At 46.0% G+C, this 14,837-nt stretch overlaps 1 long non-coding RNA gene across 2 annotated transcripts; it reads left to right on the forward strand.

Annotated features, from left to right (window-relative positions):
* The first annotated feature begins 11,930 nt into the window (after positions 1-11,930).
* LOC124219318 (uncharacterized) lies at positions 11,931-13,953 on the forward strand. Of its 2 annotated transcripts, XR_006883363.2 has the most exons (3): positions 11,931-13,111; positions 13,235-13,398; positions 13,836-13,953. It is a non-coding gene; the product is annotated as an uncharacterized lncRNA (long non-coding RNA). The 2 variants fall into 2 exon arrangements; XR_011177279.1 differs by having other exon boundaries at positions 11,931-13,398.
* The last annotated feature ends 884 nt before the right edge of the window (positions 13,954-14,837 follow it).

Genomic DNA, 14,837 nt, shown 5'->3' on the forward strand with positions numbered 1-14,837 from the left:
AGATTGTAATTTGGATAGAAATAAAAATTGTTATGTCGCAATGGCTGAATTGAAACAGCGAAACAAAACTTGCGTAACAATTCGCTACAACCATCAATGTTATTTTTCAAAAGCTCACATCCAAAAATCAAATCCAATCTGCGCATAGGCGGAACACAGGGTAGGGATACCTAGGATAAAATACGGCTTATATATACCTACAACCCTTGCTGCATGCGTTTAATCGTAATTCTTATTTCCGATACGGCGAAAAGAACTTTTTCTCCGATTCGGCTTGTCAACACGCGGTAATAATACAAGGAATTTCACCGCAGTACGTATACGGTCTACCTCGAACCCCTTTGCGGCGAACGTAAAGCTTCGATGACAAGGTAAAACGACGCGACGGTCCTCGCTTGCCGGCACCGGATGGCGTGGGTGGTTAGGTTAGGGGTGCTATATCCATTACGCTTATTACAACTCCATCCGTCCATTCGTCGAGGTCCGCACGCCCGTCCGCCCACCCTTTTACGCGGATGAGCATCGATCGACACCTTTGTACCATGGATAACGATGCGATGGTTCGCGGACGCCCTGCTGCAGCAGTCGCAGACTGGCTGGCTGGCTGTGAAAATCGCCGAACCCAAGGCGTTGTTTCACTTTCCCATTTTCGAAGAAAAAAGAGAAATCTATGCCTCACTCGATCACAAGATTCGGATTCTTCTTTTTGTGTTTTTGCTCTGCGCTGTAACATCGAAGATCGAACGAAGGGGTGTAAATACGAGATAATTTCGAAGAAGAAACCGAAGTGCGTAGTGAAACTGGGAGAGTATCGTATGTCGTGTGTAAATGTTTTCCATCTATATCCAGTCCTCCGCGGAAAGGTAGGTCCGTATATCCGGCCGCGTAAAATCGGCGACGGTCGCGACGTAACGGCACCCTTTCCTGGCGGCAGCTAGGCGGGAGCTGGCGTTCGAAAAGCATCAGGGAAACCCGATCTCTTGTTTGCAGTGGGGTCCCTCCTCCATGTAACCAAGCCGTCCCGGGCAGCCGCCGGCAGACAAACAGTGCAAAGTAGAGAGGGACGGATGGATGGGCAGGATGGATGCAGAGACGAAGATGTGGAGAGTGTAACGTGGGTGTCGTGGATGCACGCGCACACCCTCGAACGGAGGGTGGAAGGACGCCGTTACGGCGAATGTTCCTTCCGCAGGCACCGCTGCAGATGCTCCCGCTCCTCCCAAAGCTCTTCCTATCCTCCCGATGGCGAAGCAACGTGTAACCCAACTCCTGAAGCGCGGGCGCACGCGCTCTGACCCCGCGTCAAGTCTCTCCGGACCGCGGAGTCGGTGTCCCGATATTCCCACGGGATTCGGTCATGCCCCGTACCAGCCCCGGTGTACCATCGACGTGTGTACATACGTCGGAGTTTCAACATGGAAAAACAAACTGGACGAAGACTCTCGTCCGGCTCACCTGGACTGCTGACCAGGCCTGCGAACTTTGGACCCTGCAGGCTTCTTCTGCCGGCAGTAATTAGCCCCGGTTCCCTTGGGTCCCTGGTCGAAACGGCCGAGAGCAAAGGCTAGTGAAACTGGCGGTTGACAATGAGGTTTAACTTCGAAGTCACATCGATGTCGCAGAAAAGCACCCACCGAAGTGAACGAGAGGCAATTGTTCAAGGCTTTTGCAATTCGACATTCGGGACGTCGGTGTTCGGAAGATCATCGCAACCTCTCAACTAGTTGCTGATGATGAGAGTTCATCGTGAATCTTCTCCACCGAGCTTACTCTCGTCGCATTATAAACGTATCTGCACAAGATGCTTTTCCCGATGTACGAGCACTGCTGAAATTTGGACCTCTGGAAGCGCACCCCCTTAATGGAAGGAGGCTACGGATCTTGAATGGCTCGGTACACTCCCTGCCCATTCACTCAGTCGATGATCATCCTTTAGAGCAATCTCTTAGTGTTTCATGGTTGTAGAAAAGCGAAGGGAATACCATCGTCTCCCAGGGTATGCCGGCAGTGTTCTTCGGCGTGGATTGAAGGTTTTCGGAACACGCTGCTTCACTCTGGCGGTTCGAAAGGGAAGAGAGAGAATACTCGGGGCAAAAATCCATGTGTAGTATAGTGTATAGCACTCCAGAGTGAGAGAGAGAGAGGGAGAGCGAGTGAGTGAATGAAGAAGAAATAGAAGAGAAGAAAAAATTTTTGTCCCGCTGGTTGAGGGGCGCGACTACGCTGATTGCTGTCGCATTGTGCGAACCTTCGCTTTCTGGGGAGAAGAAGAGGAGGACGGCAAGGCATGCCGTTCCAGCATTGTCGCCGAGACTCGAATGCGCGCCCATAACGCGACTCCCAATGCCGTGGGAGGCACCCAACGCAGAGTACAGTGCAGGGGCCAAAAATTAAACCCCAGAGACAATGGGTCAACCGTCCGCACACAAAACATTGCAGCACCAGAAACGCCCCGCACCATTCTTCCTCCAGATTACTTCCACCTTCGATAGGCCATGCCGCGTTTCACGTTACGTAGTTCGATGCGATGCTCAAACTGTCGGCTACTCGACTCGCCTGTAATTTTCTCCAAACTTGTTTCCCCCCGGCTATTTTTCGCGAATTTTCACCAGACTTTTATCTCCGTGGATCTCGAAGGGTCAGGAATTTCTCGTAGCTCGCCGATAGAGCAATAAAAGCTTCCGGTCGTTCGTCGATGGCTGCGACGGGTCATCGGTTAACCGGTCGATCCGTTTGCACGGATCGAGTTATCCGTTCCGTTGTTTTAGACCATTAGAAGGATTCGAGCAGCAGAGGTCTTAAAGGGTCCCCGAAGTATTTCTTCCGAGCCGATGAACCGTACAGCGGAAATGAATATTTTACCTCGCAATTTTTTCCTATCCAGAGTTTATACTCTTATGCACAATCATCGGGGACAATGGGGACCCTCCTCCACTCCCCGGCAGAGTCACCCCGTGTTAATTCATGACAGTCAGTCAGTCAGTCAGTCAGTCAGCCCCCTTCCTCCTCTATTTCCAGCCCTAATATATCCTGGCATTAACCGGTCCTTCCAATTCGCATCCGGCCAGGCGCTCTCTAAAGTCGCGGGCGCGACACCCGCAACCCTCCTGGTTCGCGGACTGTAAATCGGAAGTGAGCTGTTCGCTCCTCGGAACACACCATTCATCCAGCCCAATCAATATCCCGGCACGTCGGGGACGATTTTGAATTTCGTCTCTTCCTGCGCGCCTCCGCACAATGCTCATCAGACTTGATGGGAAAATTCCCGCATCTTTTTTTCTTCCAATTCTTTCTCATTTCCTCGACTTATCCCAAAGTCTCGATGAAGACTTACCCTTGCTCTAACTCATGACGGTGAAACGAGATCAGCGGGGTCTGTATGCGAAGCGCGCGATGATGACACCCCTAAAGAGGAGCCCCTGGAGAGAGAGACAATCAGTCACAGGGTCAGCGGACCTTGACTGTGTCCACATTGCAGGGCCCCGATCTGCATCGATGCCTGTTGCCCTCTTCCCTCACCCCCCCCCCCCCCGCCCATCCCTTCTCTCTCTCTCTCTCTCTCTCACACACACACTCTCTCTGTCTTCCTTTCTCCAATTCGCTTTTAGTCTATCTGCGCGAACGGCATACAAGCCCCGACAAAAGCAACATCATTCGAACGCGCCTAGTAGAGAGAAAGAGAGAGAGAGAGACAGACAGAGAGAGAGAGAGGGAGAGAGAGAGTTTGTGTGACATAAGGGGCGCGAGCCATGAAATAAAATAGTCTACGGGCACTACAGCAGCCAGCACATCTGTCCGGACCATCATCGTCGTCCCCTACAGACCCCCTGACTTTCTACTGTTATTATTTTTTGCCAACGATCTCGAAACGGGACCTGCTGAAGCCCTCATTTTCGATCGGATGATCAGAGGCCGGTGCCTAATCGGAATTATTGAACGGAACGGTTTGAATTTATAACCTACAGCAACAAAGGTCCTTCGCGTGGTGAAAAAGACAAAAAAAACTCCGACTCGCAATCAGAGGACGTTGAGAAAACCTCCAGACTAGCGATTTCATTTATAAGCCAAGAGAATATTCCCTCGAGAGGTCGTTAGGATTGACGATAGGATTGACACACAAACAGACGGACAGTGTTGTAATTAACCGCAATCATTGATGGCAAACAGTGAGCAAGAGAGAAAGACCCACCGAGTGATATGCTCCCCAGAGACGGTTGCATTTCAGGGCGGGGTAGGTAAGCTTGCCCTGTACGTATTACAAGCCGTGCAAATAGTTTTGTGTACATTAATAAACCGCATATACACAACATGCCTACCAATTACGCACAAATCATATATATCCACTCTAAAGCAAAACTACAGGTTGTTCCAAAACGAGGAGACAATAGCTGCTCACAAGGTAAAACTCCACGCATGAAACCTTACGTATTTTTTTTTTTTTTTTTTTTTACTAAGGGTTTGACCATTCCGTAATGCAATTTATGCCTGTCTTCAAACTTTACTGAATTCAAACGACTTGACCGGTTTACAATTATGTACACTTGGGGACAACGAATCTGAGACGGTTAATTTTTTTACACTAGACAGTTATGTTGGCAGTACAGAGAAACCTGCAGCGCCACAGTCGGCCGTGTGCGAAACAAACTCAATTTCAATAAACAACATAACCCATGATCGTCGAATCTAACCTTAGAATACCGCGGGGACAATGACTTGTCAAATTGAGACGTATTCTAAGGTTAGATTCGACGGTCATGGATTATGTTATGTGTATTGAGATTGAGTTTGTTCCGCGCTCGGCCGAGTATGGTGCTGTAGGTTTCTCTGTATTGCCAACATAACTGTCTAGTGTAAAAAATTAGCCGTCTCAGATTCGTTGTCCCCAAGTGTACACCTGACTTGAAGTATATAATGATTTATTTTAAAACAGTCGGTCAACTTGACAGAGAAAGCTCCAAATTTGCGTTATTTCGTTTTTAAGTATAGATGATACCACGTAGTGAGGCTGCGGCGGTCCGCTATCGACGAAACATACATCCGTATATTATATATAGAGGAAGGAGGTATGAAGGGAGAGTAGTGCGAGGTGGGGGCCTCTGAGGACCCCTCAGCCCCCTTCCGCCACTAGTCGCCCTCGTCCTCGCATCGCGACATAGATATGCTTTTAGCGCGGGGGTGGCGGGCCTCGTTTTCACCAGGAGTTTCGCGTCCGTGTTCCCCACGGCGCGCGTGTATCCGCCGCAAGTCCATTCGCCGTATGTACCTCACACTCTCTCCCTCACAAGTATTAGCCTATACGGCATCAGAGCCGAATCGGCGTGCTGGTAAGCGAAAGTGATACCGCGAAACGCACACGCGTCCAACTTGTAAACAAAATTCGAAATGGTACGAAGTAGGTACTGGAAGTAAAAAGCATCGACTCCGAGTGTCGATTTCGGCAAGCCCATCATCCGATATTCCGTCCGAAGTAAAACCCATCAGCCGTAGGCGAGTAGGGAACCAAGGAAGGATCGAAAGGGTTGAAGACAGCGTTGGCGACAAAGGAAATTGGCTAATTGACGCTGAGTACCGGAATTAACTCAATTTCGTTTGCGTCTTCCCGGGGAGGAAACCGGTGAACGAAACCGCATCAAAGGTGCACATCTGCAGCGACGAAGGATCGAGCTACCTCGCTTGGTGTCTGCCCCCGACGTGTCACGTCCACCCTGCACGTTGGCGAATAAAAAGCGTCCAATCGAACGATCTCGCGCAATTGCCGAATTGCCCAATTGAACGCAAAGTGCAACATGTTCGGCGATCATTGCCTCACGGGTGAGAAGGGGTCGAGGGTCCTCGACGAAGGGGCGAAGCAGAGGACGTTTCACGAAGGCATCGGGCACCTGTGCCCCACTTGTGTCCCCGGAATGATCCCGGCGTTGCAGAGCCTCGAGCATCATGATTAAAGCTCTGGAGGCCACAATGGATCGGCACCGACATTTGGTGTCATTGTCGGCACCGCTGCCCACACACGCGTATCGTACAACCGAGTATAAAACACGGAACGCACACCGTTAAGGGATGCGGGAGGGAGTTGTCAGCCAGTGTAATGCTGATTTAATCAGGATACCCTCGCTACTCCCCGGGATACGGGGAAAGGAGGGAGTGACTGGGTGACGTTGCAGGGTTGGAGGAGCGGTGCACATGTATACGCAGCGAGAAAGAGAGAGAGAGAGAGAGGGGGGGAGAGGGATGATGGGGTGTCGGACTCAGTGCCGAGCACCTCTCCGAGTCTGGCCAGTCGAGCCAGCACCATATGGCCGACCGTGGAGGCCGATTATTACATTACGTATGTATACTTCGGAATAATAATGATAGCGACGGGGCCGAAGGGGAGGGTTTATTCTGTCAAGCCTCGTTGCGCATTTCCAGCGAGACGCCCAAATCAGATTCATTACACCACCTCGGCCCGCATGGAGATCCGTGCGATGTTACTGCGATGTTACGCTGTAAGGCTCGGCACTGTTACACCCGAGGAATGCATACGTGTAACTTCTCCGATCGGATCTGGGGGAACCCCCGCAGGCAAGTGTTTGCATCGGTTAATCGAGTTCCTTCGACGCTGATTATGGCTGACGGTGCACTTTGCTGAGCAAACGCGCGGCGCACGGTGTATCAGGCTTCTGACAATTCCTATGGAAATTTATCATACGTGAGCAAAGTCTTCCCGTCTTTCCGTCTTCACGAGATCCCCGGGAGAGGACAGCGATTGGTCCCCGACTCGAAGACCGTTGAAGTTTTCCGTCTTGTCGCCATTCGGTGCGGCTCGTCCTCGAAAATGAAAATTCCTAGAAGGTGAGCGGAGACGGCATAATCCCATATCGACACCTCGTATCTGCCACGTCACGCCGACGGACGCCGGTTGACCGTGGCACTCGTTCACCTGCACCGTTTGCTCCCAAGGTGGACTCTTAGAGTCTAATCTATCTGGGATCTACATCTCCCTATCTTGCATCGTTGGCTGAAGCGACTGCTAATTTGACCATTCGTCAAAGTAAAGACTTAACTCACAAGCCGAGGAGGTTGACCGATCGCTACGGTTAGCCTGAAGCCCTGTTCCTGGGTCGAAGAATATAAAAATATCCTTCACCGTGAAACTGCGCACCTTTAGACACACTATGAAAACATGAGAGAGGCGTTTGTCTATCTACTCCTCAAAACCGGGGAATCCGGATCGATTCCAACGCATGACCGATGAGACTCACTCGTCGTTCTTCCACGCTTACCGACCACGGCGTGCCGAATTTTTGAACAAACATACGCGCCTCGTATCTAACCGTGATCACGGGGGTCTCAGGATGGATTCCCTCATCATCTGGTCCCTCGGCATCGTCTATTGTGTTGCGCGGTGGCATCGCAACGGCTTATGTGCATTGCACACCACCGTAAACTCGCCCCCGCGAACCGGAAACAGAGACAGACGGACGGACGGACGGACGGAAGCTGTTGAGTCACTCGAGTCTTCCACCGTCGCTGTACTATTGCGGGTGTGTCCGCAAAGCAGACGTGTATTGTCTTCCCGTGCTAACCGGTACCGGGAGAATTATTGGGTTCGAGATTTCCTCCCGCTTTAACGAGTCCCGAATACTGCAGTTTGTCCCTCGTTTTCCTCGTGAGAGCTTCAATCAAAAAGTCAACTACGAGCCTGCTCTATAAGGGGTGGAAAAATCCGGACGCCCACTCGTGATGATCACCATGCGTGACACGGCCTCTTGGCACGCGAATTCAGGTTCGCTCCCCGAAATCATCTCGCTTGCAAAAAGCGTAAGGCGTGCGATAAATTTATCTTACTAAAAAGCAGATGAGAATTTGGGAGCAGAGTGTCTCCGGTTGTGATAACATCTTCCGAGGCCTTACTATTGGGGGTTGGGCAAACATTTTTTTTTTTTTTTAATAAAGTCTTTTTTCCTTTCTATATACAATAACGGTTATTCTCTTTGATAATATTGTCCATGGACACGTGGGTACTTTCACTGACGGCAGATTCGCCATATGCAAAAACAATTTGTCTTTTTGCTTCCGCAGCTGTTTTACCGAGATTAACCGTCATCTGGAACAACATCCAACGGCGAATGTTCACTTTGTCGATCCATTCGATTTTAAGCAAACTTTCGAGTTAAGAACAAGCTATTTTCTCTGTAGGTTACGGTCAATTTTGGAGCACAGAAAGTACAGAAATTCCTGAGATTAAAAGGCAAAGTCTTGAAAAGATTCAATGTTAGGTATCGTCATCTGCGTGAAACGCCGCGAACCTTTGCACAACCCTGATAAAATTTGTATCGAGTATATTTCTAGACGGTCCGGGAAAATCCATCGGTCCTCGATTTCACCCCCTCGGCTTTATCCCGTCGAATATTCGAACATTATATTCCAAGAATTTCGAACGTCAGAAGCGCAGTTCCAGTGTATCTCCGACAAGAGCGGAGAGTGCATTACGCGTGCGAGCACACGTACACGCAGAAGAAGGGAAAAACGTCTTGGTTTCGTCCCCAGGGATAGGATAGGAATGGGGTCGGGACACGCCTGAGTAAAAACGGTAGCCTCGCACGGTGCTGTGGAAGGAAAGACTGCATCGAGCAAAGCTTTGCGCTGTGCGGGCGTCGCGTTTCGGTACGGTGACAAATGACGCGGAGCGTCGTCCAGCCACGCGACGCCTAATTGACGCTCCGTGACGTCGCGTGGCGCTGTCCCTCCCTCTCTTTTTCTCTCTCTCTCTCTCTCTCTCTCTCTCTCTCTCTCTCTCTCTCTCTCTCTCTCTCTCTCTCTCTCTCTCTCTCTCTCTCTCTCTCTCTCTCTCCCCCCGTAGCCACGGGGGCAGTGGTGTAGCTGCGTTTCAGCGTACGTTCCTCGTGCCGAAAGCAATAGCAACAGCAACAGCAGCAGCAGCGAAAGTCCGCGAACCGCGTCGCTTAGCTCCTCTGCACTTCCGGCGGCTCAGAGGGCGGCTGAATAATTAGCTTATTGTGCCCTGTCCGCGAGCGGAAGTAGACGATCAATATTTTTACTCGGGTATATGTATGTATACACGTACTCATGCACCGACCAGCTTAGGGGTCGCGATACTTCCTGCGGTGCGGTTTTTTCCCTTCCACCCCCTGTTTTTTTTTTTTTCATCGCACATCGCCCACTACTCCCACCGAACGGGATGACATAAGTGATACCGAAATATAACTATTACCCTCCCCGCTCGCCGCAATATCGTTCGCGTACATGGATATCGTCACGTGTCTACTACTTCTCAAAGAATGAATGTGGCCATCGGTACACCTATCCTGTTGCACCCTTGCGCACGGCTATTATGGGACTGATACTACCGGTGAACAGATTAATGGACTGCTCACCGCAAGACCACTCGTCATGCTCCGTTTTATTATCATCCTCCTATTCGCACAAGAATTGCACAAATCTCCACAAACGTGTTTTTTTTTTTTTTTCAGCTGCATGGGATGGTTTTGGTGAATCTCATGTTCTCCATTGTGCTCGATCGAAAAATGACTTCCATTTTCCTCCATCGTATTTTTTTGCAAAATTATATGGTGCTTGTATAAAAAAACAAAAAGCATAACAATAGTGAAAAATCCACCATTTTATTACATCGAACCAAACAATATTTCTTATAAAATTAAACAAACAAATTTATTATAAAATGTATTTAACATTCCGTGTTTATTCTTTTCGCCTATGAAACCATTTCTTCTCGCTTTCCATTTTCTCTTTTCCCGTTTGTATTTATTCCCGAGTCTCTAATACATATTAAATGGAAGTAGGACGTCACTTTTGCATAGGATTTTTAAAATCGAGAATAGGATACCAGACTGCGAATTAATCGGGAGTTTCACTCTGAACGAAACAACAAACAAGATTACAACAAAAAAAAAAACTAGACGCGATGGAACTTTTTGAATATTTTTTGCAGTTCCAGTGAATCAAAATCTACAAGAAACAATACAAAAAAAAAACTGTGCTATTTTTGGTTGCAGACCTGTGTTGTTTGTCATGTTACGGTGAAATCTAAACTTGGCCATAACGAGAGCTGAAATTTTCGAGATTCCAGTTCCAGACTTTGGATCTATCTTTCTCTGCCCGTACTTCCAACCCGTAAAACCTAGGATCAGAATATTTCTACATCGATGTCTGTCCTGGATTCATCGGCTTATCGAGAGAGAGAAAAAAAACGATACTAACGTGACAGTTTACGAACGTCTAAAGCTGGTCGGCCGTCGTGCTTCCGAATCCATCGTTTATGCGGAAGCTACGCGCGTACATTATACGCATATGACGAAGTGAAGTGATCGGATCGATTTGACATAAATTACGTATGTGGCACGCCTCGTACCCGGAGTATAGATATAAGTACACCAGATTTTCCCCCAAGGGCGATAAAATCGTTCGGCCGTCTCCGAGTGCGGTATACAGTCGAAGGTATAGATCGGTTGCAAGGCAGGCTCTATCGGTGGTTTTGGTTCAGGAAGCCGCAGCGTAAGTCGCGGGTGAAACGAAGGAGCATCGAGCCGGAAGTCGGTAGAATCGAGTAACATCCGGACACGTGACCGAGGCGCAATTAATTCATTACCTCGACGGCGATGCAGCGCCGACGCTTTTCCCATACCCCCGGAGCTTCGGATCACCCCGCGTAAATCGGGGGTCAACCAAAAGCGCAAGGAACCCCCGAACTTCCAGGCATCCAGGAGTCGGACGACGTCGCACCAACTACTGGGGGGCGTCACTCACGGAAGCGCGGTTCCGAACCCGACACGTGACCAGAACCGTGTGTACCGGTCTAAATTCATCGCCTGCACCGACACGTGACTTCCAATCAACCGACATTGTCCCGATCATATTCACCACCCCGACCGCCGCGCCTTCCTCCGCCCTCTGCGGTTCCTAAAAGTCAACGATTTTTAAAAACGACGAACGTATTTCTCCAGGGTCGAGGGTCTCACCTGCTGTGCTCGAAGAGTAAACCTTGCGGGAATTCTGGCAATGGGTCGAAGCTAGAGAACAGAATCCCAACACGATGGAAGGGTCGAAGGATCGAATTTTCAAAGAGTTGATCCTAATCTAGAATGTTGAAATACGGAATCGTCAGTACGAACAAGAAAGTATCAGGCCAAAGCCAGAGTTCTGATCATTTTACATTTTGGATTATTATTTAGAAAATTTTTTTTTTCTATTCATTCTGACTTTATCCCCACCACTGCAAATCTTACCACACTGTAAAAAATTTGCGGTGTAAACAAGCTCGGAGTTGTTGTTTAGGAATATCGGTGTCACAAACAACACCAATAAAGTGTATGAAAGACTCCGGCGATGTTGTTGTAATTAAAAATGGTGTTATCTTAACTAAATCAACACCATCTGCAGTGTTTAACTCATACTGACACCTTTTGGTGCAATTTAAATGACTAAGGTGTTGATTCATCCTCTTCAGAAGTTAGTAAGCAAGCTCGGTGTTATTGGCTGGGAATTTCGGTGTCACGAATAACACCAATAAAGTTTATGAAATACTCCGGCAATGTTGTTGGGATTAAAAATGATGTCATCTTACGTGAATCAACACCATCTGCAGTTTTTTACTCAAACAGACACATTTCGGTGCAATTTGAATGATCAAGGTGTTGATTTACCCTCTTCAGAAGTTAGTATATCTTCAAAATAAAAATTCTCATAGTCACAATGAGCCTCGTCTGTGGTACGAGGTATACTCACTGTCTAGATGTCGGAAATCTTCGTACATAACTTGAGAATTGTATTCAGTGATTATATCTCACCGTGCGCGAGATTACTCGGGAAAAAAATAGTCCGCCCTAACACGATAAAATTAAATAAAAACAAACAAATTACAATTCGTATTTGATCCAATAAGATTATATCAGATTATACGCATGTATGTATAAATTAGTATATATTATATGGGCAACATTTATTCGCTAATTCAAAATTTAGCACTATATGGTGTCGAAAATGACGAGTTGCGTGTGTTTAACAAGCTGACCGTGAGCCAGCCCTCGATCTTCCCGTTATCACACTGCAGGTTCCAAGTTGACGGAATAAAAAAATATTAATATCCAATTCGAATTTCGAACTACAAATTCAGATTCGTGATTGATGTGTCGAAAGTCCTTGGATACCATATTACATGAAGATAATATGATTTTCTTTTATTTTGAACCACTATAATGGATCCACCATTATGAATTTGGGAATTCTGACCTTGGATTTGTTATCGGTGACCCAAAAAACCTCCGACTACTAATTTCTACCAAAATCCGAATATTTTTAGATTTTATTCCACCATATTGGATTCGCCATTTTAGATTTTGCAAATCTGATCCCATATTCGTGATCAACGACCCCAGAAATCTCATGGTACCAATTTTCATTCAAATCCGTTGATCCATTCTCAGGATATTTTTATTTTATTTTTCGGAGATTTGTTGTTCGAATAATTCAAAAAGTACTGAACCGATCAAAGCAAAAATCTAATCAGTTCTAAGTTTTGAAAAGCCGCGTCGATTGGGACCAAAATCATTGAAATGCGGTGCCTCGTTTTTGAGATATCGTCGGATAAAAAAATTGATCAGATACGTATATACATACACACATACACACACACAGTCGTCCGTCCGAAAGCGGTCGGAGATGATTCTCTGGATCTTGAAACGTCAAGATTTAGTGAACACCTAACTTTTCATTTTCGGGGTGATGACAATAATTTCCTTTTTTCTCCGAAAATGGAGAAACGGGAAGTTAAAAAGCACCAAATAGTGTTGCTTCCAAACCGAAATGCAGTCTATAGAAGTTTTATAGAAGTTCACACCGTCGATTGTTTACAATGTGTTGGTTTGACGGCGATGGTGTCAACCTCAAAATCCAAGTCTGTCACAGATTTGCGTGTACACCGACACAGTGTTGCATTGACACCGATATAATGTTGAATTGACACCGATGGTGTCAATCTGATGTCGAAAGCTCTTACGCGTACAAGTTTTAACATGCCGCAAGTCCTTAGCCCGCAGTCAGAGAAGCTCAGTTTCCTCCACGCGCGCTTACAAGCAGTCGCTTCGCATTTCAGGTAAAACGTGTTGTCTGCCTCGTGTATGGTTCTAATTATGTCGGAATCAGATTTTGTTAATGTTTTTACCGTGACTTTGCTTAATATGGATGGCCCTGAAATGGAAAATGTGTTGATTGATAGTGCGCAGCAAGCAGCAAATGTGCAGGATGCACCGGATAGTGGTGACATTGTTACCGGGACATCTTTCCAGTTGCGAAAGGGACGATACAACGGGGAGACTAAATAGATAAAAGTGCTCACTCCCAATGGCAAGCCCTTGGAATAGAATGATTTTATTATTACAGGTAAGTGTTGATAAATAATATTTTCCAATAAATCGTTAAATGCTATTTTCTGTTCATCTAACACTATTTGGTGTTCTTTGAATAGTATCTAGGGTTCTTTCAACGCTCTATGGTGTTATTTTAAACCATTTGGTGCTGACTTGTATAATTGAGTACCAACCAAGCATTATCATTTCATTCCGCGTACTGAATTACCAAAACGCTCGGTGTACACTAACCTATCTCCATTTGGTGAATTTATTGGAAATAAATTATTAAATTGGAATAAAATACTGCCACATTCTAGTCGGCATTGGCTTTGAAAAAAATTTTGAATTAACATATTTTATCTATATATAAGTGAAACTTTAGCCCGATATTTTTTACAGGATCATATACAGTAGCGAATTATTTATGTGTTAATAAAACTATCTAGCATTTACTGATTTAAATTTCAGGAAATATTCTATGACCCTGAAGGCCGGTCAGGTTACATCTCCTGGAGACTGCGCACCCTCAATAGACGTCGTCAGGTGCCAAGTAAAGAAGTTAAAATTGAGCAGAAAGAAAACGTTCGACCCCCAAAAATGTGTACCCTCACAATGAGGAAAGTGCGCAAGGACAGTTGATCTTCCTCCGCAATGCCTGTCCTAAGACACAAAAGAAAGAAATTTTATTGGCACAGGCGGAGGCAAATTTGATAGGTATGACAATTTTATATCTGAATTTTTGTTAGCGAGAAGCGATTTTCAATTTAATCCATCCGATAGAATATTCGTGGTGAAAAAAGTAGTTTCTGGATTTCTTTATAAAGTCGGATTTTCAATTGCAACCCATATTGATGAACAGACGGATCTACCCGTATTTCAGGTCATCACTCATATCTTTGTACATCGCAATGTACCATTCGTTATTTGTACCAAATGTAAAACAAAATATTTTAGTGACGAGTACCATGCTTTTGTAGTCGAACCCAAAATTATAAAGACCTATAGTTTAATCGATCTCAATCTGTTGGATCATAAATATGCCTATGAATTTCATCAAAGTTATCACAAAACTACTACGTTCGTAGTGCCGAGATGTCATATTTTTTAAACGTACCTATATGCTACTATTTTCATCATTATCATAATTATAATCTATATGTATATTGTACTATTAGTTTTTACGCCGTTTCGTGTCACTCAATTCATATGTTCATATAAATGCATACGGTATTTAAAAGTTCCTATCCCGCAGAACGGAAAGTACAAACAATAATGATTAATTATTATTTAGCCAATTTGTTGTTAAAGAGAAAATAAGTTTTGTACTTTTGATATCAAATATATAATATGTAAGATTATTCTAAGGTTCATGTGGTTATATATATTATATATATATGTATAAGCAAAAATAAGTTTATATATGTATATATTTGAAAGCACATGTAAGGTGTTTACCTATGTAATAGAAAT

Source organism: Neodiprion pinetum, chromosome 5, assembly GCF_021155775.2.
Source record: "Neodiprion pinetum isolate iyNeoPine1 chromosome 5, iyNeoPine1.2, whole genome shotgun sequence".
NCBI lineage: Eukaryota > Metazoa > Arthropoda > Insecta > Hymenoptera > Diprionidae > Neodiprion > Neodiprion pinetum.